General features: G+C 38.1%; 1 long non-coding RNA gene across 6 annotated transcripts in view; it reads right to left on the bottom strand.

Annotated features, from left to right (window-relative positions):
* LOC134761060 (uncharacterized) overlaps positions 1 to 24,884 on the bottom strand; it is a 207,445-nt gene that overhangs the window by 4,038 nt on the left and 178,523 nt on the right. For all 6 annotated transcript variants that reach the window (XR_010139307.1, XR_010139309.1, XR_010139306.1 and 3 more), the window contains one exon: positions 2,347 to 2,566. This is a non-coding gene — a long non-coding RNA (uncharacterized LOC134761060). The remainder of the gene's footprint in view (positions 1 to 2,346; positions 2,567 to 24,884) is intronic.

Genomic DNA, 24,884 nt, shown 5'->3' with positions numbered 1-24,884 from the left:
CTAAATATTATTGCTTTATCCCATTTGAGCGATGGGTATGGGTTATGTTTTCTGCATAATTATATGAAATTTTAGTCATTGTCAATACTGTTAAGAAGTTATTGTTGCATTGGGGTACTAGCTGAAACACAATATTATAAGGCCAAGGGGCCAGGAATTCTGACCTTAGCCAAAAGTACCCACTTTAAAGAGAAAGATAAATGTCTATACCCATGTGCTTAATAATATTTATCTTTTTTGAAAATGTCACCCCTAAAAACATGACTAAATCACTGCTACTGAAGCCACACTTCCTCCTAGGTAGGGATGGGATGGTGGGGTGGGGTTGATGTTGCATAGGGTTAAGAGCAGCAGTAAGATTTCCCTGTGTTTAGTTTACAGCTCTACCACTTACTAGTGTTATGACATGAGTCAATTGATCTCATCTGGAAATCGGATTAGTAACAGCACTTACCTCATAGTGTTGGTGTGAAGATTGATGTGTGTATGTTATTATGCATAATGCTCTTAGAACAGTACTAGATCCACAGTAAATACTACACAAGTATTTGTTATCCTCAACAAAATTCTGTTTATAACTGTGACTCATACTCCAGAAGAGGAAGGTGAATGAAGGATAAAATGAGAGAAACTTTGTTCCCAAAGATCAACTAATATAATAGTGGATAGGATGAAAATGGAAACATTCATTCCAAGCAATTTTCTTTCTGCTCAGACATTTAACAAATATTTTATTTTCTGTCCAGGTGTTTGATAACATGGTGAATATAAGTTACACATTTTTATTAATGAGATGATACAGTCATTAGACCATGCTGGAAAATGATTACTTATATACAGATCTATTAATTCCCTGTGATTTTCTTAAACAGTGGGCATAATAATCAGACTGTGCTTTCATAAGTGTAATTATAAAACAATATTGACTAAGAAGTCAAGACTTCTACTACACAAAATGGTAGTAACTAAGAATACTGTAATCTACTGACAACTGTAAAGCAAATTTATTCCACTGAAACAAGAAAAGAGATCTAAAATGAAAGTGTACATGGAAGGTCCTCATGGTGAAGCAAAATTTGGATGGCCAAGTAGCCAAAGTGGATCATCTAAGTGTAATGACGACTCTGATAAAGCCATTATCAGATCTTTGCTGAGGTATATTAACCCAAAGCCAAACTGTGACATCATAATCAACATACCCATCTTTATGATTTCTTCCTGGGATTGCCTTCTATTGTTTGAAATCACACTTAATCTTTCCACAATAGGGGGTCGATATGCAATTGTGAATTCCTAAATAACACTGGTTTACTCTCTAATTTCATCTAAGAGAAACATTTTATAAAATAATATTCAGATTCCATGCAGAAAAGAAATGGAATACACAATAAAGTGTCCACAGGGGGTTTCACCATTTCATTTGGGGTGTCATACTGAATATTAAAATGCAATGTAACAATAAGATGTGTGGAAGAGATGAAATGATGGCGTTATGCTAAATAACTTAGAGAAAAAAAAGACTACTTCAACTTAGACTGCTACTTTTTATTTATAGCTTCAGCTGATACCTTGGTTTCAATCACAGAATCTCTAGTTAGTTTGCAGAGATGGTTGTATAAACCTCCTGGGGGAAGGGAAACGGCCTACTCTGTTGGTCCACCAACAGGAGACTAACTGAAGGAAACAAAGGAGGGAAGATGAAGAAAATTTGTCAGCAATGTGTAAGGTGGAACAAAAATTTTCTGAGGGAAATGTGCGTGAGGGCAAGATCAGTTTAAAGACTAAGAATCTGGAGGACAATGGAGGGGCAAGATGATAAGCTAAGCCTACAGAAGAAAAATAGGAGACTGCAGCATTCTGAGCAGAGCTGGCTTAAAGAAGGAAAGTTCAAACTGGATATATAGTATTTTAATGTCATAGACCAAAGAGGGGGGACATGGCAATACAATACCTGTATAGCTATTTGTTCATAGCTACATTAACAGAATACACGGCATTTGCAGAGTATCATGGCTTAGAATAAAACAAAGCAAAACATATTTTTAGTTAAATAAACTTGAGACTAGACACACCTAGTCATAATATGCTTGCACTAAGAATATGTGTAGATTATATATTTTGTTGCATATGTGAATAGATTTTTAAATATATGTAGTTATACTATATTTTATATTATATAATACATAGTATATTACATTGTTCTATCCATCATTTTTAAGATTATTTCCGTGAAAATAAAAATTGTTAAAAAGGGTTATTAAAAAATGTCTGTAGAGCAGTCATTTCTGCATGGACGGAGCATGCTCAGTTAAATTGAATTTGAGGATCAAATCCTGTCAACTTTACCTTTAAAGTATATCTGGAGGCTGATTGCTTTTCATCCTTCCCCTGCTGGTACCTTGATTATGGTGATAACCTTCTAACTGGTCTCCCTGTTTCTACCTCATTCCTAACATCACAGCCAAAGAGGTGTCTTGAAAACAGAAGTCCTGTTATGCTGCTCCTCTGCTCATAGGCTAATGGCTCTTCATCTCATTCAGAGACCAAGTCCGTTCATGGCCAGCACCTGCAGAAACAGTGCCCCACAGTAAGACCCAGCAACTCCATAGAAGCTCGCTTACATGATATAGCCTTTGCATCTATATGATATAAAAAGCACTTTGTTTCACTGGATAATTCACTTCAAAGAGGCTGGAAATCAACCATTTTGCTTTCCAAGTTTCACAAACCTGGACCTAATTTCTGGCATTATATTCACCATAACCCAATTCTATTAGAATATAGCCATACGGTAGTTTCATGGAATTTGTCATAATTGAATTTTATCTGTTATTATACTTTGTGCTGTAGTTTAATGATTTTTTATTTTACCTGCATCTATTGCTACCTTGGGGTTAAGAGTTCCAAAATGACTTTTTAAAAAGATGAAATAAAATATTAAAAATATTTTGAGAGTGGAAAGTTCAAGATGGACATGTTTTGCTGTGGGAATTTTAAAGTTTTTTAAATGGTGAGAAGATGTACTTTTAACTTACAGTGACCCAAGTAGCTTAAAATAGACAGAGATACTTTGAACTGATTCTTTGAAGATGCTTTCACATAAAGAGGAGAAGTAACATTTATAATTGATGAGAATGCAGCATTGTGTAAGTATTAAAAAACTTTTGGACCAGATACAGTGTTTCCCAAATGTAATGTTCATTGTTAAAATGAAGATTCAAGGTCGTGCCTTAGAAATTCTGATTTAGAGTTGGAGTGGGGCTCAAAAATATGTTTATTTAAAAGTATGCCCTGGACTTCAGCTGGGTGGTGCTCAGAACAGTAATCCCAGCACTTAGGGAGGCAGAGGCAAGAGGATTACTGGAGCCCAGGAATTCAAGACCAGCCTGGGCAACATAGCAAGAACTTGCTCTATTAAGAAAAATTTTTTAAAAATTAAATAAATAAATACAGTAGAAGTAATCCCTGGACCTCGTTTTGAGAAACTCTGGAATAAGCTTAAAGACAAGAAAATGGGATCTTGTCTTGATAAGGAACTAAATTGCTATGTGGCCTTGGACATGTCATGTTCTGTCTCTTTTCAGTTTTTTCATCTATGATATTTGCAATTTACATTTGTATATAAATTTTACGGAATTTAAACATTGTTCCCGGTATTGTCTAATTCAATCTTTCTAGCATTTTGTAAGCAGTTTTTGTTGCCATTTTCTAGAAAAAAATTCAAGTTTCAGAAAGGTTAACCCAGATCAGTGATAGACGGCAGATCAGTGACAGAGCCAGGGTGAGAAATCAGGCTACTTTTTTCCCTGTTCTATGCCTGTCATTGTACTTCAGTTGTAAAAGAAAGAGTAGATTCAGATTATATGTATGTTTCCTTCTAGTTAAATTCAGCCAGTTTAGATAGATACAGGATGATTTTCAGCCTGTATTTCCACTATAGCAGTGTTCAAATCCAAACAGTTATGATTCTAGTTAAAATGATAGCTGAAATACATTAAAGATGGAGCTAACCCTTTTTTTAGTTTACACTATTCTGTTTTATTAATCACTGGGCTATACAGATGGCTTTACTTGATGATCAGTTCCATGGGTTGGCATGGGACGTTTGTGGAATGAGAGGCAATGAAAAGAGAAGGAATCAACAGAAGTAAATTAACTCTCACACTATGAAATCCCTGAGGAAGTTGTAGCAGATTTCTCCTTAGAATATACATTAATATTAGTTTCATGACTGGAGAGAAGCAACAATAGCTTCACCGTGCTCACCTGTGTTCTGACAAAATGTGACATAGGGCAAAAGAGTAGGGATGATGAGACATCAAGTAGTACTTGTATTAATTGCACATCTAACTGTGGGGAATGTGGTGTCTATGCACCCACAAGCAGGCTTCCTAATCCTGATGTACAGTGTTGGACACAGCCTCCGTTCAGGGCAGGATCCTTTCAGCAGAAGCAGATGTTCTGTCTCTGCAGGAATGGTGCTCCCAAGGGGACAGGAGGTGGGAGAAGATGAGCTATGCGGGTCATTTCACTAAATAGGTAAGTTGCTCCTTCTCCTTGGAGACAAGTATGAATAGGGCAAGAGGCAAGGAGGTTTGGAAGGAAATTTCCCCCTTATACAAACTGTAGGAGTGGGGCATCAACATTCCCCCTCTAATGATTGCATTCATCTAATAGCTGTCTTGGTGACTTGCAATGGAAATGAAAATCTTGAGTAGAATTTGAAGGGTAAGTTTTTGGTGAAGGAAACCTTTCTGTATCCTCGTTCTCACATATGAACTTCGGTATCTGGTTTATTTTATCTGCTCTGAGGTGAAAGATTCTGCTGTTTTCACACACTGTATTTCTCTTTTTAGAGGCTCCCTCGAGGAAACCTGCCTGCACTCTAACTTGAGATTCCAGGCCATTACATCCAGCACATTCTCTCCCCGGCCCACCCTTGCACGCATTGTTCCATAATCAGAAAGAATCCTCATGTCCTCAGCAGACAGAAATAGAAGGGCTGTATTTTTGAGAGTTTACTAAGTTGAAGACTTGTCTAGTGGCATTGTTGATATTTTATTTTCAGAAATAGAAGAGCATCTAATTTGAAGGGATAGAGAGTAAACAGCATTGCGCAAAACTGGCATCATATTAAGTCTGCACGGTAAAAACCTACTGAGTGGCAGGGGCTAGAGAGAGCACTATGGTAACCTAGGAAATAAGAATTTAGAGTGTCAGGCAACAGAGAAAATCAAATTATTGTCAACTTGCTATAGGAACTCTGTTCAAGCAAATATGTCATGCCGCCAGTGACAGACATTTAAAAAGCCATGCCTCTAAGCAAATATATTGCTTGGCTACTCCCGTATTTTCAGTTTTAATCTCAACTCCAAGATTTTCTATCCCTGTTTCTGCTCCTGTTCTTTCTTACCACAGATCCCCCTTCTACCACTGCTAGAATAGATTCCATGTTCGAGGTTCATAGGACAGCAGAGCTGAAAGCAATCTGAACATTTCTATTCCAACAGCCTCATTTTACAAAAGGAAACGGACTCTCAATGACATTAATTAATTTGTCCACATTCTCCCCACAAAGCAGCAGCATTGCTGGTGGTAGAACCCAGCATTCCCAATCAGCCACTGACAATAAAAGAAGGTCACAAAATTACCTTATAGCAACTGTTTTCTATTTTTCCCTTCTATCATTTTAACATTTGAAAAGCTATCTAGTTTGAAAGAAACCATAATCCTTTATAGCAGCTTCTAGGATTGATATTTCTGGAGATTCTTTGAGCTGTCCTTATAGGAACTACTTGTTATCATACCATTGTTGTTGTTGTTAATCACGGTGCTAAGTGCTTCACAGATCTAATTTCATTTAACCTTCACAACTGTGTTCCAAGAATCTTACAGAGGTTAAGTTCTTCAGGAGATACAATGTCAGATCTCATCAAATTCAGTTACAGTTTTTACCTTAGTATCTTAGTGAAGACAATAAAGGAATCATAATTTCCCTTAAAGCAGGGACTCTGACTAATCATAACTGAATCCATCAGATAGTGTCAAATACAGTTCTACTTATTCTGTGAGTGCCAAGTGATATTTATGAGTTGTTCATGAGAAAGGGGTGGGGGATGGAGGAGTAGTGTACATTGTTAAATACATTTGCTTTAGAAATTACCTTGAACGCAGCAGACCTGTGCTCAAGTGAATTGCTAACTGAGTCTATGACCCTGAGCAAGACATTTAATGAGCTGTGGGGTTACGAGTGTTTGTTGAGGCTGTGATACCGATGGCTTACATTCTGAACCTGGATGTTGGAAACTTCACAGAATAGGCCTGAAGGCACATTTTCAAATATCATTTCGAGCTACCACGCATACTGTTCATCACCTGAGTTCCACACAGGGCCCTGTAGTAGATGCTTTAGACACTTTTAATTCTCACAACTGCATTATTGCCACCTTACACAGAAGAACATTGAGACTTAAAGAAGGCTTGTTGCCAAGAGGTTAGTAGATGATAGAGTTGCTGTTTTCCCCTAGTGTGACTTGCTCCAAAGTCAGTTTACACAGAAAGAACACCACCTCTACCTTTTAGCTCTGCCCCTTCCCACTCTGCCCCCATAAGTGATCTGTCAAAAACAGTTTGTTTGGAATTTCCTAAACGTGACTTATATATTAAAAGATAAAAATTCAGGAATTCCATAGCTGCTGGCAAAATTGATTTCCTAAAATTTCCCACTTGACTGATCTGTGACTGACATCCCTAGTCATACCAGTTATTTGAGTACTTCATTGAAAGAACACTTATCAGCAATTGCTATCTGCTAAAGGTATTAAGTGAGTGTCACTGCTATGACAGCTCATAAGTTCTAAACTGCTTTTATAAACCCGTGGCTTGATGTAGCAAAGATGAATGTTACCAGTTTAAATTTTTCCTCACCAGTAATTTCTTCAGTGACTCATATTGTAACTCAGAGACATCGAATGGGTACAAACAAGGATGGATGAAGTAAATGCAGTGAAGATGGATCATTTTATATTTTTACAGAAACTGGCTTGGTTCTAATCATCTAGTTAGTGTTTATTCAGTGTTTACTATTTGCTAAGCACTGGCACTAGGTGCTTTGCTAGCACTAGGTGCTAATGGGAATATAAACAATTATTAGACATTGTTCCTTCTATATGTTTATATCCTAGATAGTGTGAAAATACACACACATACACACACAGAGCCATAGCTTATATGTGATTTACTTAGAAAAATTTTCAAGAATTTCAGGCCACACATAAATATATAAAATCATTCAATCCTCACAACAGCCCTATGAAACAGGTATCATCAACCCTGTTATAGTGAAAAAAACTGAGACTGAGAGAAGTTAGGGAATACAGCAAGGATGTTGACTTGAACTAAAGACTTCTAACTATAGGTCTATGCCCTTTCTATTATTCTATCTCATCACACAATACTATGGCTTTCAATGAGTGAATAGAATTAAGTGCTTTGGAAATTTAGAATAGGGAAAAATTCTTGCAGGTCAAGATACTTGGTCTTGGGTGAAGTGCAAGACTCAGACAGATGAAGAGGAGGGAGAAGGGTGCATTCCAAAAAGAAGATTCTAGAACAATGTCTAATAGAAATATGAACAAGATGTGTTCAGGGCAATACATAAGCCAAAGTGAAGGAAATGGAGAATTGATGTCAAACAGGGTCAAAGATGATTTAGAGAGAGAGTGGGGTCAGACTATGGTGACCCATAGATGGCAGTTAATCAAACTCTGAGCTTCACTATGCCTTGGAAGTCCCTGAGGGTCAAAGTAATGTCTTCTCTCTGCCTCTCCTCTATTTCCCTCAGCTGAAACAAATGATTTTCTTGTTTTAAAGGTCAGTTTTAGTCTTCAGGACGCTCTCACTGTTATGATTTGGATATTACTTTTTCAAAGAACTCCTAGAGCATAAATCTTCATCCTGCAAAATTGATTACTTAATAAGGTTCTGAATTTTGTTTTTACCTAATTGTTTTAATTGAACTTGTTTTATGACTTCAGCCAGACAATAAACATCTGGAAAGCTGGGACTACGTCTTATTAGAAGCTATAGAGACTACCTTTAAAAATGCATGTCACAAAATAGTGATATAGTGATAAAATATATTTAGGAACAAAGAATCAAGAGCAGGAAAATTATAAATTGGGGTGGGTGGTAAAAAAGACAAGCACACTTCAAGATGATAATATGATTTGTTATAAATGCTAAATTGAAAGGGAGCGAGGGGAGTACCATGATTTTTTACCATCTGCTGTATTTTGGCTCTGTGTCCCCACCCAAATCAAGTCTCAAATTGCAATCGTCACATGTAGAGGGAGGGACCTGGTGGGAGGTGACTGGATTATGGGGGCGGTTTCCCCATGCTGTTCTTGTGATAGTGAGAGAATTCTTACAAGGTCTGATGGTTTAAAAGTGGCAGTTTTCCCTGTGTTCTCTCTCTCTCGCCACCTTGTGAAGATGTTTCTTCTCCTTTGCCTTCTGCCATGACTGTAAGTTTCCTGAGGCCTCCCCAGCCATGTGGAACTGAGAGTCAACTAAGCCCTTTTTGTTTATAAATTACCCAGTCTCAGGTAGTATCTTTATAGCAGTGTGAAAATTAACACACCATCAAAGAGGAATAAATCTTTAAAAATAGGAAGAAACATATTATATCTTCAAACAGCACTTTTTTTAGCAACTGCGTTTAAAAGATTAATTTTGATGTGTATCAATGTACATTATTTAACACATTTAAAAAGTACTGTTCCAGTTATCAATTTGTTGTCTCTCAGCTCCAAATTCACCCTTCATTGTCTGCAATGCAAAACCAGAAATGGACTGTGTAAACACTTCTCCTTTGCCAGCAAGTGTGGTGGTAAATGTTAAATGTTGTCTGGAGAGTGCTCTGGAGCCACTGGAGAAGGCAGAGGTTACTCTTCCTGGTTCTTCCTGCTCCTCTCAGTAAGCTCCTGCAGAACATGTCATGTTGTTTTCTAAAAGCAGCTTCTCATAACATTTCAGAGAGCAGCTTCCCAGAAAGTCCCATTGGTGTGGCTTCTCCCTGTGGATGGCTTCCCCGGCACCTCTTTGGGCAACTTGACAGTGAATTCCAAGGAGCGTAGACAGCTTCCCTGGCACCCCTCATGTGGCTTCACAGTGAGTCATGAAGCATGGCACCTCCCTGGGGATGGCTTTTCCCAGCACCACCCCTTCCAAGAAATTTCCAAGGTACCTTCTCATGGGTACAACTTCTGGAACCCCAGAGAGCAGTTCCTGGTGAGTGCCACTTTTGTGGCATCACCCTGAAGACGCCTTCCCAGAGGGTGTCTTCAGAGTGAGTCTCACTGATGCAAACCTTTATGACACACAGTAGGCCACAGCTGTACCTTCTAACAGAAGGTCTGGGGTTCAGCCCTGAGGTGGAGGCATCTTCCAGATTTCTTCCTACTTTGGGTTCTCTACCTCAGCCTTAGGGGTAATGGCTGCTTGAGTGTCCTTTTCACACTTTAGTAGCTAATTCCCTATAACAAATTTTTTATATTGAAATTTCCCTGTTCAACTCACTGCGTATTTTCTTTCTCCTAATTGGACTTTGACTGCAACAAGTGCTGAAAAGCTTCAGAAAAACAATAGCAGGCCCTACTCCAACCATCTTTTACCACTCATCCCTACTCCCCAGAGATAATACTTTAAAACATTTATATACTTATCTCCACATTTCTATATAAGATACTTATACTGTTATTTCTTGATTTATCAACTTTAGACATTATCCATTTTTATATTTATCCAATCATCCCAATGATTATAGTAATACCTTTTTTGTTAAATTAATAATCATTACTTTATTATAACTATATAATTACTATTTACCATTCAGCCAACTTAAGTTCCATGATTACATTTTCTTTCTAGTCTGATTCTTTTTTTTTTTTTTTGAATTGTATGAAATTGTCATTTTAATGGAGCAAAAGTATCGAATATCAGCAATCTCATATGGTTTGACCTAATACTATCTACCTCATATTTACTTTGTTAAACTTCTCTATAGCCTTTTTCTTTTCCATATTGTAATCTTTTTTTTTTCTTTTATTATTATTATTATTATTATACTTTAGGTTTTATGGTACATGTGCGCAATGTGCAGGTAAGTTACATATGTATACATGTGCCATGCTGGTGCGCTGCACCCACCAACTCGTCATCTAGCATTAGGTATATCTCTCAATGCTATCCCTCCCCCCTCCCCCCACCCCACAACAGTCCCCGAAGTGTGATGTTCCCCTTCCTGTGTCCATGTGTTCTCATTGTTCAATTCCCACCTATGAGTGAGAACATGCGGTGTTTGGTTTTTTGTTCTTGCGATAGTTTACTGAGAATGATGATTGTGATTCTTTAAAAAATATTTAGTTTTGGAGATACCAATTGCCTTGGCTATTATCTTTTTAGAATTTGTAACACTTATTTTCATTTTTAAAATGCTTTGAGAGATCTGCCAAATATCTATTAGGGTTGTTTTCCACAGTCACATATGGATGAGTTCATCTTTTAAATTCATTTTTCTACAGTCACTATAGTATTACACATATAGAAACCATTAAGGAATCTCTAACTTTGCCATCTGATTTCTAATTCTGATATTGACCCACACCAGGGATGTGACCACAGACATATATTTTTAAGCATGTTGTGCTTAATTTTTTTTTCTACAAAATGAAGAGAATGAAGTTTTAGCTCTATGAGATACTCTATGAGTTAGCTCTTGGATTCATGGATCCCTAATTTGGCCATTGAGTTATAACCTCTGCTCTAGGACTAAGTTAACTTCTTAGTATTAGCTGATTTTAAGTCAGTTTAACCCAGGAGTTTTGGCTACCTCTCAGAAACTTTGTAAAGACATCACATGTTGCGTTCCCTAGAGCCACCTACCCTAGGTGGGAGAACTGGTATTTTTTGTCTCTGCTCTTAGCCTATTCACACTGATAAAAACTAACCATTATCAACATTTCTCTGAGCTATATATCAATATAATTCTGCCTATATGACTTTAATTGTATTTCTTAAACTTACGTAAATTAAGCACTTGGTTATTGAAAGTATTATGCTACATGATAGAGTAGTTTCTTAATGGAGGATAGTGCTATAAACACTGTGTAGAAGTTACATGATCAAGAATCCCTGAAAATTTTCTTACCTCATCTGTTTGTATATTGAGCAAATACTGTACATTTTAAGTGTCTGTGTTTTCTGGTACTTTTCTCAGTTCTGGGGAGGCAATAGTAAGCAAAAACACACAGCCATGGAGCTTACTGTTAGCAGCAGAGATAAACAATATCAAAGAATCACATGAAGGAGTCTGTTTGCAACAATAAGTAATACAAGCTGGTGAATGGGATGCGAACTTTACTTCGGGAGGGCTGCACTTAGGGAGGTCACAAGAGGCTTCACTGAGGAAATGATCCTGGAGCTGAGAGCTGAAGGATGAGTAGGAGTTAATGAGGCAATAGGGGAGGGAAGAGTCCTCCATTCAGAGAAAACTGTGTTTAAAGACCAATGGCAGGGATAGTACAGCCAGAACAAGGGACACAAAGGACGGTGTGACTGGAAGCAGGGAGCAAGGAAGGGCGGTGTATGATGGTGCTGAACAGGCAAGTGATGGCAGGGCATTGAAGAGCCTCATAGGCCTGCCGAGTATTGTGTTTATCCCAAGGAGAAGGGGTGCCATTGAAAGACTTTAGGCTGAAGCAAGGGAGCAGCAGCCCATTGTTGAGATTTCCACCTTGGAGCCAATTTCTGAGGCAGTCCTGGTGAGAATAAACTGGAGGGGGTCAGAGTGGACTCAATCGGGCCAGTTAGGAGGCTTTTAACACAGAATTAAATATTTCAAATGTAAAATATTTTGCCTCCATTTTAATTGATGCCTGCTGTGTCTTTAAAAATTATTATTTCCCACACTGAACTTTTGTTGCAAGCTTCTGGCCTTCACATCTCCCAAATATTTGTCCTTCTTTATTGGTTGGGTTTATTGCCAGCTTCTGAACTGTCTTGCTGTAAACAATGGAAGCATCCTGATGCAGGATAGTAATTGCAATGTAAAACCCAAATCCTTCCCTCTAGTCACAAACTGGACATGAATTCCTAATAGCCAGGCAACTGCAGAAAGTGTACTGAGGCACAGTTGAACAGGGATTTTATAACTCCTTGATGAACAAATTAGCTTACCACACTATCAGTCTAATTGTTTGCCTCTCAGCCAATTACTAAGACAACAGAAAATTGCAAATCCAGTTAGCCAGTGAATTTGGCCATGTCATAGAGACTTGCTAATAAACTCTATTTCCAGCTGTCTTCATAAAAAATAAACATATAACATTTGAAAATCACTCTGAAGGATGTAGCAAACATTTTTCAAATTTGTTCTGATGACACTGATATTGCTATCATAAAAACTTTAATTATCAGGCTGATATGAATTTATCTTAAGTTGCCTTGATATGGTTTGGCTGTGTCCCCACCCAAATCTAAACTTGAATTTTATCTCCCAGAATTCCCACATGTTGTGAGAGGGACCCAGGGGGAGGTAACTGAATCATGGGGGACAGTCTTTCCCTTGCTATTCTAGTGACAGTGAATAAGTCTCATGAGATCTGAAGGGTTTATCAGGGGTTTCTGCTTTTGCTTCTTCCTAATTTTTCTCTTGCCGCCACCATGATTCTGAGGCCTCCCCAGCTATATGGAACTGTAAGTCCAACTAAACTTCTTTTCTTCCCAGTCTCAGGTATGTCTTTATCAGCAGCATGAAAATGGACTAATACAGTAAATTGGTACTGGGAGTGGGACATTGCTAAAAAGACACCCGAAAATCTGGAAGCAACTTTGGAACTGGGTAACAGGAAGATGTTGGAACAGTTTGGAGGGCTCACAAGAAGACAGGAAAATGTGGGAAAGTTTGGAACCTCCTAGAGACTTGTTGAATGGCTTTGACAAAAATGCTGTTAGTGATATGAACAATAAGGTCCAGGCTGAGGTGGTCTCGGATGGAGATGAGGAACTTATTGAGAACTGGAGCAAAGGTGACTCTTATGTTTAGCAGATAGACTGGAGGCATTTTGCCCCTGCCCTAGAGATTTGTGGAACTTGGAGCATGAGAGAGATGATTTAGGGTATCTGATGGAAGAAATTTCTAAGCAGCAAAGCATTCCAAAGTGTCTTGGGTGCTGTTAAAAGCATTCTGTTTTAGAAGAGAAACGGAGCATAAAAGTTCAGAAAATTTGCAGCCTGATGATTCAGTAGAAAAGAAAAATCCTTTTTTTTTTTTTTTTTTGAGGAGAAATTCAAGCCGGCTGCAGAAATTTGCAGAAGTAGCAAAGAGCCTAATGTTAATCCCCACGATCATGGGGAAAATGTCTCCAGGCCATGTCAGAGACCGTCACGGCAGCCCCTCCCATCAAAGGTCCAGCGGCCCAGGAGGAAAAAGTGGTTTCACGGGCCAGGCCCAGGGTTCTTGCGCTGTATGTAGCCTAGGGACTTGGTGCCCTGTGTCCCAGCTGCTCCAGCCATGGCTGAAAGGGACCAACATAGAGCTCGGGCTGTGGCTTCAGAGGGTGCAAGCCTCAAGCCTTGGCAGCTTCCATGTGACGTTCTGCAGGTGAACAGAAGTCAAGAATTGAGGTTTGGGAGCCTCCGCCTGGATTTCAGAAGATGTATGGAAACATCTGGATACCCAGGCAAAAGTTTGCTGCCGGGGCAGGGCCCTCACGGAGAACCTTTGCTAGGCCAATGTGGAAGGAAAATGTGGGGTTGGAAGCCCTCACACAGAGTCCCTACTGGGGCACTGCCTAATGAAGCTGTGAAAAGAAGGCCACCATCCTCCAGACCCCAGAATGGTAGATCCACTGACAGCTTACACTGTGCACCTGGATAAGCTGCAGACACTCAATGATGATGGCCCATGGAAGCAGCCAGGAGGGAGGCTATACCCTGCAAAGCCACAGGGGCAGCGCTGCCCAAGCCCATGGGAACCCATCTCTTGCATCAGTGTGACCTGGATGTGAGACTTGGAGTCAAAGGGGAGATAATTTTGGAGCTTTAAAATTTGACTGCCCTGCGTGGGCCCTGCAACCCCTTTGTTTTTGCAAATTTCTCCCATTTGAAATGACTGTATTTACCCAATACCTATACCCCCATTGTATCTAAGAAATAACTAGCTTGCTTTTGATTTTTCAGGCTCATTGGTGGAAGGGAGTTGCCTTGTCTCAGATGAGGCTTTGGACTATGGACTTTTGAGTTAATGCTGAAATGAGTTAAGACTTTGGAGGACTGTTGGGAAGGCATGATTGATTTTGAAATGTGAGGAAATGAAATTTGGGAGGAGCAGAATGATATGGTTGGCTGTGTTCCCACCCAAATCTCAACTTGAATTGTATCTCCCAGAATTCCAACGTGTTGTGGGAGGGACCCAGGGGGAGGTAATTTAATCATGGAGGCCAGTCTTTCCCATGCTATTCACCTGATAGCAAATAAGTCTCACAAGATCTGATGGGTTTATCAGAGGTTTCTGCTTTTGCTTCTTCTTCTTTTTCCTCTTGCCGTTGCCATGTAAGAAGTGCCTTTTGCCTCCCACCATGATTCTGAGGCCTCCCCAGCCATATGGAACTGCAAGTTCAATTAAACCTCTTTTTCTTCCCAGTCTCAGGTATGTCTTCATCAGCAGCATAAAAATGGACTAATACATGCCTTGTGCTTTGCTTTGCCTCAATTAGAAGACTTTTCCCTTTACGTCTTCAGTGTTATATGGCAGGGAGAGTGTTTCTACTCACTGGTGAAAGAATACATTCTTTCTATTTAAGTCACCATAAAGAGGCTCCCTTTAAAATTATAAACTTGCATTGGTCTATAAGCCTTAATAAGAACTAGTTCCTGAGGCATGCCTGAGATAGGTAAACAAAGATTTTCACGGTAGCTAAAACGCAAAAATAAGTTACTATGTGCACTGCTTTATTTCAACCAGAAAACTCAAATAGCAAGAGAATCTTTTAATTCAGTGATTACATAGCTTTTTTTTTTTTTATGGAAGCATGGATTGTCACACTACAAATCCTGAACACTAATTCACAAAAATAATTTGTCCATTTTCCTGAAGATGCCCCATACTAGATGTTTACCAGTAAAGAGACTGACTAAACAGCACTCTCCTTAATAAGTTAACAATGTCAACCACAGGTTCCTCATTTTAAGTTCCAGAAATTGCAGGACTTGGGAAATTGTTATTTGGGAAAGGGTTATGTAGAAAGAATTCTACCTGCTTTCTCTCCTATGTCTTCAGCTACCACCCAGATTCCCATGCTGCCGAAGCACTAGCATGGATCTGAGTCTCTCCCGAGTTCCAGTCCAGTGTTTTTGGAAGTTGATAGAATATGCTACCAGTGCCCTAAACTCAACATGTTCAATTCTGAATTCAAAATAATCTGTTCCACTTGAAGGGACATGGATGAGGCTGGAAACCATCATTATCAGTAAACTATCCCAAGATCAGAAAACCAAACACCACATGTTCTCACTCATAAGTGGGAGTTGAACAATGAGAATACACGGACACAGGGAGGGGAACATCACACACCAGGGCCTGTCGGGGGTGGGGGGGGTTAGGGGAGGGATAACATTAAGAGAAATACCTAATGTAGGTGACAGATTGATGGGTGCAGCAAACCACCAGGGCACGTGTATACCTATGTAACGAAACTGCAAGATCTGCACATGTAACCCAGAACTTAAAGTATTATAATAATAATAACAGTAAAAAATCTGTTCATTTTCCTGTGCTCCCTATATATATTAACATCATTGTTCACCTTCATCCACTTTTTTTTTTTTTGAAACAGGGTCTCACTCTGTCACCCTGGCTGGAGTGCAGTGGTGTAACCATGACTTACTGAAGCCTTGACTTCTTAGGCTCAAGCAATCCTCTTGCCTCAGCCCCCCATGTAGCTGGGACTACAGGCATATACCACCAAACCCAGCTAATTTTTGATTTTTTGTAGAGACAGGGCCTCATTGTGTTTTCCAGGTGGCTCTTGGACTCCTGGGTTCAAGCAATCTTCCTGTCTCAGCCTCCCAAAGTGCTGGGATTACAGGTGTGAGCCATTGCACCCAGCCTTCATCCATGTTTTAAAGACATTTTCTTTTACTCTTTCCTCTTTCATACTAAAATCCTTCTGCTATTGCCTTTGGAAAGAACCTTCTGAACAGGTTTTTCCATTCCACTACAACAGTTATAGTTCTATGTGGTCTTTTTCTCCAGTAGTTTCGAGTTTCTAGAGACTTACTGGTTTCCCTAGGCTAGTCTCTTCTTACTCTAAGTGTATATATTATCGTTAGTAAAATTGAACTTAATTTTCGATGCACAGTTGTATGAATTTTCACATTTAGACTCCCATACATCACCACATCAGGATACAGAGTAGTTCCCTCATGCTCTTGCTTTAAGGCGATATGTGTCCCTACCCCTGTCTCTAAACCCTGGCAACCACTGATTCTTCTTCCCATTCTTCATCCCTGTGGTTTTGTCTTTTTGAGAATGCCATATAAATGGCAATATACTAGCTCCTGACACTCACCATAATCCCTCCGAGATTAATCCAAGTTTTTGCAGGTGTCCATGGTGTGTTTCTTTTTGATGCTGCATTGTACTCCATTGTATGGATATGCCACAATTGGTTTGTCCATTCATCAGCTGAAAGACATTTGGCTTGTTTCCAATTTCTTGTGCTTATAAATAGAGCTTCTATGAAAATTGATCCTGTTAATTTTGGAAAGTAAATTTTCATTTTTCTAGTGTAAATCCCCAGCTGAAATTTATTGATGGTTTCTTGTTACTTACAGACCCAAGATTCTTAACATCCAAGACACCCAAATATTTGAGATGTTTCTTAAGCCTTTGTTATGATATATATTTTGTTTAATGTGGCCATTAACATATAACTCTATATTAGTCTTCTATTGCTACCTTAACAAATTACTGCAAACATAGGGGTTTAAAATGGCATAACCTTTTTATCTTATAGTTACATAGATAACAAGTCTCACTGGGCTAAAATTAAGGTGCTGGTTGGCTCCATCCCTTTCTAGAAGCTCTGGGGAAGAATCCTCATCCAGACGCATTCAGATTGTTGGCAGAATTTAGAACCTTGCAGTTGTAGGACTAAGGTTCCTGTTTTCTTGCTGGCTGCAAGCTGAGGGATGTTCTCATCTAGAGACTGCCACATCTTTGGTTCTTGGCCCCTTTCCTCCATTGTTGCAGACAGCAATGGAAGTCAAGTCCTTCTCATGTCTTGGCTCTCTGACATCCCCTCTGTCTTTTCCTCTGTGTTTAAGGACTCATGTTATTAGATTGGACCCACCTGAATGATCCATAACAATCTCCATATCTCCAAGCCAGCTGATTAATGACCATAATTCCATCTGCTGCCTTGATTCTCTTTTGCTGTGAAACATACCAGGTTCGCAAGATTAAGATGTGAACATTTTTGGGTAGGAGCATTTTTCTACCTACCACATACTATAACTAATTTTGTTTTATGGTTTTTCTCCTTCCTGAGAAAGAAAACTATGAACAGTTTATTTATTTATCCATAGTGTTTAGTAGTATAGTGTCTGGCCACCAGCTGTCATTCAAACATGTTTAAAGAATGAATGAACTATTAAGTTTTTGAATAATTAGCCTGAAATATAGAAGAACCTCAATTATCATTCAGTAAGGAAATGTGTATTTCTGTTAATTAATATGGTAGATGTCAAGATGCTTTGGAACATAATTTTTGCATAATGATTGTAAAGTATTCTTTATGTTTGCTTTGGTAGCAAATATATGTTTGTATTCCCTTCTTCTCTGTTTGCTTCCATTAGGGGTTTTACGACAGGTTCTCAGTTCCTCTGCCTCCCAGCTATGGGGGGAAAAACACATTTCTAGCCAATGTGCTTAAGCAAGCATTTGCTAGAGAAGATTCTGGAAGGGCTTTTGCTTTTTCTGATGAAAAGGACAAATGTAGCCAGCACATAGGGCTACAATGTATGAAGGACAGCAGAATAGAACCTGAATCTTTTATGACATTCTTAATCAGTTAAATCAACACTAGTGACCCTCCATATCCAAACTTCTTCTCATATAAGAAAATAAATATGATTCATTTTTGTTTGTAGCCAACAGTATCCCATGGCCCCTCATATATACACACACATTCAGACTTTCTGCACATGCTTCCTGTTCATCAGTTTCTCAGAAACAAATGGACAAATGGACAAATTAAGTGAAATGTGAATTAATATATTTGAATTTGTGAAGGCAAAAGGGCTTCAAACTTAGTTGCCCTAATCAAGTGAAAACAAAGCTCGCCAAAATCCAATGGCCTCTGAAGAAAATACTTAGAAGGAAATGTTAAAGGTGAGATTAGAATCAATTATTTCTTTTCCAATATAAAAAGTCAAGAAAGCCTTTTTTATTGCAAGACTTTCTTCCTTACTCTCTAGAATCCAAACTGGAAAAAAAGTTATCTATCTTTGATCAAGAAGCCAAAGCAATTCATTCAATAACTTTCTTCTATTCTATACTGCTTTAATTGCCTTGAAGAAATCAATCCACTTGGGAAATTCTAGTCCATATATATATATCAAGTGTTTTGATACTTAGGTCAGCTAGATTAAAAGTAAGGCCACTTAGGTGAGCTAGATTAAAATGCAAGGATATAATTTTTTGGTTTACTTTCACAAATCGAAGTATCTAGAGATCAAAAGATCAAATTTGATATTTATTAATTTCAAGAACAATAAAAATCTAAGACTTCTGTGACATATATAGCACAATTTTGTAAAATTGTTTTCAGATAGAATGAAATGATAAAATAATTTCATACTTTGATGCATCTCTTATTCTGAAGCTTAAGCTTGGTATCTGCCAACAGAACAAACCCTGCATAGAATATCAATGATATTATACTACCAGTGTCATCCGGAAAGGAAGCCTCTGTAGAAATTACCACGCATAATAAACAGGAATAATCACATACTTGAAGTCCACAAATGCTCTTATTTTTTAGTGACTATTAATGCCTATTTGGTAAGTGTTAAGTCACTGTGTTGAATGTTTCACATGCTTTGCATCATGCTTTTTTTAAAAAAAATATTTCCATTAGTTTTTGGGGAGCAGGTGGCATTTGGTTACATAAATAAGTTATTTAGTGGTGATTTGTGAGATGTTGGTACACCCATCACCAGAGAAATATACATAGTCTTTTATGGCTCGACCCCTTCTCACCCTTTCCCCTCGAGTCCCCAAAGTCCATTGTGTCATTATTATGCCTTCACACCCTCATAGCTCTGCTCCCACTTATGAGTGACAATATATGATGTTTGGTTTTCCATTCTTGAGTTACTTCACTTAGAACACTAGCCTCCAATTCCATCCACATTGCTGTGAATGCCATTAATTCATTCCTTTTTATGGCTGAGTAGTATTCTATCACATATGTATATATATCACAGTTTCTTTATCCACTCGTTGATTGATGGGCATTTGGGTTGATTCCACAATTTTGCAATTTTGAATTGTGCTGCTGTAAACATGCATGTGCAAATATCTTTTTTGTATAATGACTTCTTTTTCTCTGGGTAGACACCCAGTAGTGGGATTACTGGATCAAATGGTAGTTCTACTTTTAGCTCTTTAAGGGATGTCCACACCATTTTCCATAGTGGTTGTACTAGTTTACAGTCCCACCAGCAGTGTAGAAGTGTTCCCTTTTCACTGCATCCACTCCAACATCTATTATTTTTTATTTTTTGATTATGACCATTCTTGCGGGAGTAAGGTCATATTGCATAGTGGTTTTAATTTGCATTTCCCTGATAATTAGTGATATTGAGCATTTTTTCATATGTTTGTTGACGATTTGTATGTCTTCTTCTGAAAATTGTCTATTCATGTCCTTAGCATACTTTTTGGTAGAATTGTTTATTTCTTGCTAATTTGTTTGCATTCCTTGTAGATTCTGGATATTAGTCTTTTGTTAGATGTATAGAATGTGAAGATTTTCTCTTACTCTGTAAGTTGTCTGTTTACTCTGCTACTGTTCCTTTTGTCGTGAAAAAGCTCTTTAGTTTAATTAAGTCCCACCTATTTGTCTTTTATTACATTTGCTTTTGGGTTATTGGTCATGAAATCTTTGCCTAAGCCAATGTTATCTTCTAGAATTTTTATAGTTTCAGGTCTTAGATTTAAGTCCTTCATCTATCTTGCGTTGATTTTTGTAAAAGATGAGAGAGGAGGATCCAATTTTATTCTCCTACATGTGGCTTGTCAATTATCCCAGCACCATTTGTTGAATAGGGTGTCATTCCAACTTTATGTTTTTGTTTGCTTTATGGAAGATCAGTTGGCTGTAAGTATTTGGGTTTATTTCTGGGTTCTCTATGCTGTTCCATTGGTCTATGTGCTTATTTTTATACAAGTACCATGCTGTTTTAGTAACTATGTCCTTATAGTATGGTTTGAACTCAAGTAATGTGATGCCTCCAGATTTATTCTTTTTGCTAACTTTTGCTTTAGGTATGCAGGCTCTTTTTTGGTTCCATATGAATTTTAGGATTGTTTTTTCTAGTTCTGTGAAGAATGCTGGTGGTATTTTGATGGGAATTGCATTGAGTTTGTAGATTGCTTTTGGCGTAATGTCATTTTCACAATACTGAGTCTACCCATCCATGGGCATAGGATGTGTTTCCATTTGTGTCATCCATGATTTCTTTCAGCAGTGTTTTGTAGTTTTACTTGTAGAGGTCATTCACCTCCTTGGTTAAGTATATTCCTAAGTTTTTCCTTTTTTTTTTTTTTTTTTTTGCAGCTATCATAAAAGGGTTCGGGTTCTTGATTTGATTCTCTGCTTGGTCATTGTTGGTGTATAGCAGAGCTACTAATTTGTATACATTAATTTTGTATCCTGAAACTTTGCTGAATTCATTTATCAGTTCCAGAAGTTTTTGGAGGAATCTTTAGGGGTTTGTAGGTATACAATAATATCATCAGCAAACAGTGACAGTTTGACTTCCTCTTTATCAATTTAGATGGGCTTTATTTCTTTCTCTTGTCTGGTTGCTATGGCTAAGGCTTCCAGTACTATGTTGAATAGAAGTGGTAAGAGTGGGCATCCTTGTCTTGCTCCAGTTCCCAGAGTGAATGCTTTTAACTTTTCCCTGTTCAGTATTATGTGGGCTGTGGGGTTACCATAGGTGGTTTCTGTTATCTTAAGGTATGTCCCTTCTGTGCCGATTTTGCTGAGGGCATTAATCATAAAGGGATACTGGATTTTGTCAAATGCTTATTCTTCATCTATTGAGATGATCATATAATTTTTGTTTTTAATTCTGTTTATGTGGCATATCACATTTAGTGACTTGTGTATGTTAAACCATCTCTGCATCTCTGGTATAAAACCCATTTGATTATGTTGGATTATTTTTTGATATGCTGTTGGATTCAATTAGCTAGTATTTTGTTAAGGATTTTTGCGTATATGTTCATCAGGGACATTGGTCTGTAGTTTTCTTTTGTTATTATGTTTTTTTCTCATTTTGGCATTAGGGTTATACAGGCTTCATAGAATAATTTAGGGAGGATTCCCTCTTTCTCTATCTTGTGAAATAGTGTCCATAGAATTGGTACCAATTCTTCTTTGAATGTCTGATAGAATTCAACTGTGAATCTGTCTGGTTCTGAAATTTTTTTTGTTGGTAATTGTTTTATTACCATTTCAATCTCTCTGCATGTTATTGGTTGGTTCAGGTTTTTAATATTTCCTGATTTAAGTTGAGAGGGTTATATGTTTCCAGGAATGTTTTCATCTCCTCTAGGTTTTCTAGTTTATGCATGTAAAGGTGTTCACACTAGCTTTGAATGATCTTTTTTATTTCTGTGGTGTCGGTTGTAATATCGCCCATTTTGTTTCTAATTGAGCTTATTTGGATACTCTCCTTTTCTTGGTTAATCTTGCTAATGGTCTATCAATTGTATGTATCTTTTCAAATAACCAGCTTTTTGTTTCATTTATCTTTTGTGGGTTTTTGTTTGTTTGTTTCAATTTAATTTAGTTCTGCTCTGATCTTGGTTATATCCTTTCTTCTGCTGGATTTGGGTTTGGTTTGTTCTTGTTTCTCTAGTTCCTTGTGGTGTGACATTAGATTGTCTATTTGTGCTCTTTCAGACTTTCTGATGTAGACTCTTAAGGCTATGAAATTTCCTCTTAGCACTGTCTCAGCTGTGTCCCAGAGGTTTTGATAGGTTGGGCCACTATATTGTTCAGTTCAAAGAATTTTTAAATTTCCATTTTGATTGTCATCTGAAACAGTACTAGATATAATGTAAAGTTTCTTAAATTTATTGTGACTTTTTTGTGGCCTATTATATGGTCTATCTTGGAGAAAGTTCCATGTGTTGATGAATAGAATGTATTTTCTGCAGTTGTTGAGTAGAATGTTCTATAAATATCTGTTAAGTTCATTTATTGTATGGTATAGTTTAAATCCATTGTTTCTTTGTTGACTTTCTGTCTTAACCTGTCTAGTGCTGTCAGTGGAGTGTTGAAGAGCCCACTATTTTTGTGTTGCTGTATATCTCATTTCTTAGGTCTAGTAGTAATTGTTTTATAAATTTGGAAGCTCCAGTGTTAGGTGCATATATTTTAGGATTGTGATATTTTATCATTATATAATGTCTCTTTTTTTCTTTTTTAAGTGCTGTTGCTTTAAAGTTTGTTTTTTTCTGATATAAGAATAGCTACTCCTGCTTGCTTTTGGTGGCCATTTGTATGGAATGTCTTTTTCCACCCCTTTAACTTAACTTTATGTGAGTCCTTATGTGTTGGGTGAGTCTCTTGAAAGCATCAGATAGTTAGTTGGTGAATTCTTATCCATTCTGCAATTCTACATCTTTTAAGTGGAGCATTTAGGCCATTTACATTCAATGTTAGTATTGAGATGTGAGGTACATTCATAATGTTGTTACCTGTATACCTATTTTTTTGGTATTTTTGTTTTAAAGGTCCTATGAGATTTATGCTTTAAAGAGATTCTGTTTTGATGTGTTTCCAGAATTTGTTTCAAGATTTAGAACTCCTTGTAGCAGTTCTTGTAGTGCCAGCAGGTTAGTAGTGAATTCTCTCAGCATTTATCTGAAAAATACTGTATCTTTCCTTCATTTATGAAGCTTAGGACAGAAAATTCTTGGCTCATAATTGTTTTATTTAAGAAGGCTAAAGACAGGACCCCAATCTCTTCTAGTCTGTAGGATTTCTGCTAAGAAATCTGCTGTTAATCTGATAGTTTTTCCTTTATAGGTTACCTGGTGCTTTTGCCTCAAAGTTCTTAAGATTCTTTCCTTCATCTTGACTTCAGGTATCCTGATGACAATGTGCCTAGGTGAATATTTTTTTGTGATAAATTTCCCAGGTTTTTTTTTTGAGCTTCTTGTATTTGGATGTCTAGGTCTCTAGCAAGGCCTGGGAAGTATTCCTCGATTATTCCCCCAAATATGTTTCCCAGACTTTTAGATTTCTCTTTTTCCTCAGGAATGCCAATTATTCTTAGGTTAGGTCATTTAACATACTCCCAAATTTCTTGGAGGCTTTGTTCATTTTTTTAAATTCTCTTTTCTTTGTCTTTGTTGGATTGGGTTAATTTGAAAACCTTGTATTTGAACTCTGAAATTCTTTCTTCTGCTTGTTTGATGCTATTGCTGAGATTTTCCAGTACATTTTCATTTCTCTGACTGTGTCCTTTATTTCCTGTAGTTGTGATTATTTTTTATTTATGCTATCTATTTCGCTGAAGATTTCTCCCCTCATATTTTGTATCTTTTTTTTTTAATTTCCTTAAATTGGACTTTACTTTTCTCTGGTGCCTCCTTGATTAGCTTAATAATTGACCTTCTGAATTCTTTTTCAGGTAAATCAGGGATTTCCTCTTGGTTTGGATCCTTTGCTGGTAAGCTAGTGTGATTTTGGGGGGGCTGCTAAAGAACCCTTTTTTGTCATATTACCAGAATTATTTTTCTGTTTTTCTCTCATTTGGGTAGGCTATGTCAGAGGGAAGATCTGGGGTTCAAGGCTGCTGTTCAGATTCTTTTGTCCCACAGGGGGTTCCCTTGATGTAGTACTATCCCCCCTTTTTTAGGGATGTGGCTTCCTGAGAGCAGAACTGAGGTGATGTTATTTCTCTTCTAAATCTAGCCACCCAGCAGGGCTGCCAGACTCCAGGCTGGTACTGGAGGTTGTCTGTACAGAGTCCTGTGATGTGAACCATCTTCAGGCCTCTCAGCCATGGATACCATGTATCACGAGCCATGTATCAGAGCCATGGATACCATGTACTCTGATGGAGGTGGTAGGGAAGTGAAATGGACTCTGTGAGGGTCCTTAGTTGTAGTTGTTTAGTGCACTAGTTTTGTGCTGGCTGGCCTCCTGCCAGGAGGTGGTGCTTCCAAGAGAGCATCAGCTGTGGTAGTGTAGGGAGGATCAGGCTGTGAGTGGGGCCCTAGAACTCTCAAGAGAATATGCCCTTTGTCTTCAGCTACCAGGTTGGGTAGGGAAGGACCATCAGGTGGGGACAGGATTAGGTGTCTCTGAGCTCAGACCCTCCTTAGGCTGGGCTTGAGATGTGGTTCCCAGGTCAATGGAGTTATATTCCCAGGAGGATTACGGCTGCCTCTGCTGTGTCATGCAGGTTTTCAGGGGAGTTGGGGAAAGTTGGCAGTTACAGGCCTCACCCAGCTCCCATGCAACCCAAAAGGCCGGTCTCACTCCCACCATGCCCCCACCAACATCACCAAG

This window comes from Pongo abelii, chromosome 2 (assembly GCF_028885655.2).
Source record: "Pongo abelii isolate AG06213 chromosome 2, NHGRI_mPonAbe1-v2.0_pri, whole genome shotgun sequence".
NCBI lineage: Eukaryota > Metazoa > Chordata > Mammalia > Primates > Hominidae > Pongo > Pongo abelii.
The sequence above is the reverse complement of the archived record's forward strand: the minus strand, read 5'-3'. Positions and strand labels throughout refer to the sequence as shown.